The sequence below is a fragment of the Bidens hawaiensis genome, unplaced genomic scaffold, assembly GCF_021521415.1.
Source record: "Bidens hawaiensis isolate Kalapana, Puna unplaced genomic scaffold, B.hawaiensis_p1.1 tig00014404_1, whole genome shotgun sequence".
Lineage (NCBI taxonomy): Eukaryota > Viridiplantae > Streptophyta > Magnoliopsida > Asterales > Asteraceae > Bidens > Bidens hawaiensis.
In genome coordinates this window covers 359,476-363,473 of record NW_027492246.1, presented here as the reverse complement: position 1 = coordinate 363,473, position 3,998 = coordinate 359,476, and the positions used below count along the sequence as shown (strand labels likewise).

The window sequence follows — 3,998 nt, the reverse complement described above, 5'->3', positions numbered from 1 at the left end:
ATATGTGTATGTATATTTAGATTTTAATTTTATTTATTGTAAGAAAGTTAATAATTAATATACTTGAGGTTTGATGATGAAATGGTTTCACAAATAAATCATATGTTATAATCCGGTTTAAAAGCTATCTGGGTTTGGTGATACCCATTACCCGTTTATTTTCTTTATTATAAAATTGTTTTTTAATTACAAATAATATCTTTTTTTTAAATAAAATAGGATATTAATTTTTAGTATATTCCTATTTTATAGGATTTTCATATCAAATATTTGATGAGATTATTTTTTAATATGATAAGATGTTATAACCCGTTTAAGAGGTATCTGGGTTTGGTGAGACCGTTACCCGTGAATTCGGGTCAAATGCGTGAGAAGCCTTTATTTACAAATAAAGTACTCTGATGGCTTGAAAGAACGGTTGTTTTACATTTTTTCAATATTTATTGTTTGGATTTTAATTTTCTTTATTGTAAGAAAGTTAATAATATACTTAGGGTTTAATGATGAAAGGGTTTCATAAATAAATGATATGTTATAACCCGTTTAAAAGCTATCTGGATTTGGTGACCCATGACCCGCTTATGTTTTTTACTATAAAATTGTTTATTAATTATAAATAATATCTTTTTCTTTTTTAAATTGGATATTAAATTTTAGTGTATTCCTGTTTTGTAGGATTTTCATATCAAATAATTGGTAAGATTAATTTTTAATTTAACGAGATGTTATAACCCGTTTAAAAGCTATCTGGTTTTAGTAAGACCCATACCCATGAATTTGGGTTAAATCAATGAGAGGCCTCCATTTAAAAATCAAGAAATTTGGTGGCTTCCATAAAAGGGGGGAGCGACCACATCGCGACACGTAGAATTTTTGGGTTTTCGTTTATATATATTATAGATAACCTTGTATCAAATAAATACCAATAAAAATGTAAAAATAAAAAATATAATAAAATAAAAGACACATGAGAGTGTGTTTGGTTGAGAAAACAACTTCCATGAAACCAACTTATAAATCAAAACCAAACCAAAACAAACCTTAACATCTCCAAAACAATGGCAAAACACCTCCTTTTCACACTCTCTCTCCTCACCACTCTCTCACTAGCAACTCCGGCCACCGCAACCATCCAAACCATCGCGAGCCCAAACCCGAGCTCATTCAAGCTTGGGACTGAAAAACTAAGCCACTTCCAATTCTATTTGCATGACATCCAAAGTGGACCAAACCCAACCTCAATAAGCATTGTCAAGCCACCTCTAACCATATCCTCCACCATGGGGTTCGGGACCCTAAACATGATCGATAACCGATTAACTGACAAGCCTGAGAACAATTCGCAATTGCTAGGGCGAGCCCAAGGGTTTTATGGACTAGCTTCACAAGAAGAGATAGGGTTGTTAATGGTTATGAACTTTGTGTTTACTACTGGGAGGTATAATGGGAGTACTTTGACGGTTTTAGGGCGGAATCCGGTGTCACAAAAGGTGCGAGAGATACCGGTTATTGGGGGCACCGGGTTGTTTCAGTTTGCTAGGGGGTATGCTCAAGCTAGTACGTACTCATTGAACATGCAAACTAGAGATGCTATTGTTAAGTATAATGTGTATGTTTTGCATTATTGATATTTTTATGTTGAAACTATGATATTATAAGTTATTAATAATATGGTTTTATATATGGTTGTTAAGTTATGATTAATGTATTCTTTTAGTAATGTTAATGCTTATGAATGCATGTAGAAAGTGTAATCATAGACTATATGATAAAAGGATTTTAGTGGAAAGTGTAGAAACATAAATACAAAACTATGAATTAACAAAAATCAAGTTAAATAAATGTAACAATAAATTAAAGAGTGATTCTTATTTTTTTTTTAATTAATATTGTTTCTTTTGTACTTTTAACCATAAGAAGCTTATGTATTTGCCTTTTATTATTATTATTATTATTAATTTGTAAATTGAGACATAGTTCTTGAGTTTATTATTTGAGTTGATATTTATTGTGAGGTCTAATTATCATATATTGCTTTCATCCAAGCACGCTTTAATATGAAGTTTTGCTTTTGTTGACACCAATGCTTCCGAAACAAGTCACTTATGTTTGAGACGAGCTATTTTTTTGCATGTTTAATAAAATCTGATTTAGTGTCTAGCTTATGTTAAAAAGTTTTTGTGTAGTAGAGATGCATTTATAAAGTGAAAATATATTTAGATTGGTGATATAGTATGTAAGTATGATGTGACATGTTTAAAAAACTTTGAAAGATTTTTATATAAAAAGATGAAAACTTATAAATGAAATTGAAAACTAAGTTTCCAAAATTATAAAAGAGTCTTGTCTAAAAAGGTATACAATTGAAAACTTTATTAAAAAAATATTATATCCACAATAATTTCATCATGTCATTTTGAAAAACAAAATATGATGTTGGTTGGCATGAGGGTAGAGGTGCACAAATCGGTTTTTTTAAAAAAACCGGTTCGGTTATTAACCGGACCGGTTTTTTTTGGCCCGGAAAAAAACCGGTTCGGTTAATAACCGGACCGGTTAATAACCGGTTTTTTGCTGTCAAAACCCTAACCGGTCTAACCGGTTAGGACCGGTTTAGAAACCGGTTAGAACCGGTTAATAAACCGGTTTTTTTATTAACCGGTTTTTTTTATTAACCGGTTTTTTTTTTTTTTTTTTAAATTTTGCGGTTTCAAATACGAATATTTGTTTTTTATATTTTGTACTTAATGAAGACCATTATTTTTTCACAGTATAAACAAACCGGTAACTACAAGGCAAAACGGTAACTACAAGGCAAAACGGACTGACCGAAGCCATTCTTTGCTTTCGTTGTTAGGGTTCTTTGCTTGGAAGATGAGTATGAGTGTGTGTTGGTGAATGTGTTTTCAACAAACCAAAGATTAAAAACACATAACTTTCATTTATAGTTTTTACATTAAAAATACAAACATTAAATCGTTATCGCATATTCGTAACTCAAAAATACAAACATTAAATCATTAACACTGAAGAAATCTCTGCCAAGAACTGTTGTTCATGATTTAACTCAAAAATACAAACATTAAATCGTGAACTAGCAGATGCTCATGTTGTTCCCAATCGCAGTTTGTTCATGATTTGCCTCCATGTTTGCTGTTTCTTTAACTAAATTAGAAAAATCCAAATCAACAAGTAAATAAGAGCACATATTAGGAAAAAGAATGCTTAGACACGATTACATGAACAACTTGCTGTTTCTTACTCATGATTTGCCTCCATGTTTGCTGTTTCTTTAACTAATTTTCTTCGCTACCCGATCCCGAGCTATTTCTTAGGTAATCGTCGTACGCGGCTTCTTCATCGGTCATTGGTTGAGTGTGTCCTTCATTGACCTCGTCTTCATACAAGCCCGCTTCATACTCCATTTCCCCCTCGAGTGAGCGTTGATGTTGTGCCCTATCTAAAGAGTCCAAGTAATCCTTGTAGCAAATCGACATCTCTATAGCTGGTGCAGTGAGTCGAGTCCTCCTAATCGATATAACCCTGCCAGAAACAGAAAAAGCAGACTCCGAAACTACCGTGGAAGCTTGGACCGTTAGTAAATCTTTGGCCATGGCGGCGAGGATCGGAAACTCATCCTCCTTACCTCTCCACCAAGCCAGCAAATCAAGACTTCTAAATTCATCCGGAGTCATGTGTTTCACAAAGTTGGTACCACCATACCTTCCAAGTTCACTGCTTGGGGTGTTTACCATTTGACGTTTACCGGCGTCTTCCCAAATCATGTAGTACATCCCCATTTCAAGGTCGGTTTGGGATTGGGATTGGGCAACAGCTCATAACGAGTCATGAATTTGGGAAGACGACCCGTATTTTGTAAGGTAGACATCATACATGTTTGACAAGGTGGTGTTGAAAGTATTCTTTAAAGTTTGGCTATAATAGGGGTTTTGATCGTCGTTTAACCCAAGCTCATCACAATTTTTTTCTATTAAAGC

At 33.3% G+C, this 3,998-nt stretch overlaps 1 pseudogene; it reads left to right on the top strand.

Annotated features, from left to right (window-relative positions):
* Positions 1 to 965: 965 nt before the first annotated feature.
* LOC143546602 (dirigent protein 22 pseudogene) lies at positions 966 to 1,628 on the top strand (annotated as a pseudogene).
* Positions 1,629 to 3,998: the final 2,370 nt, after the last annotated feature.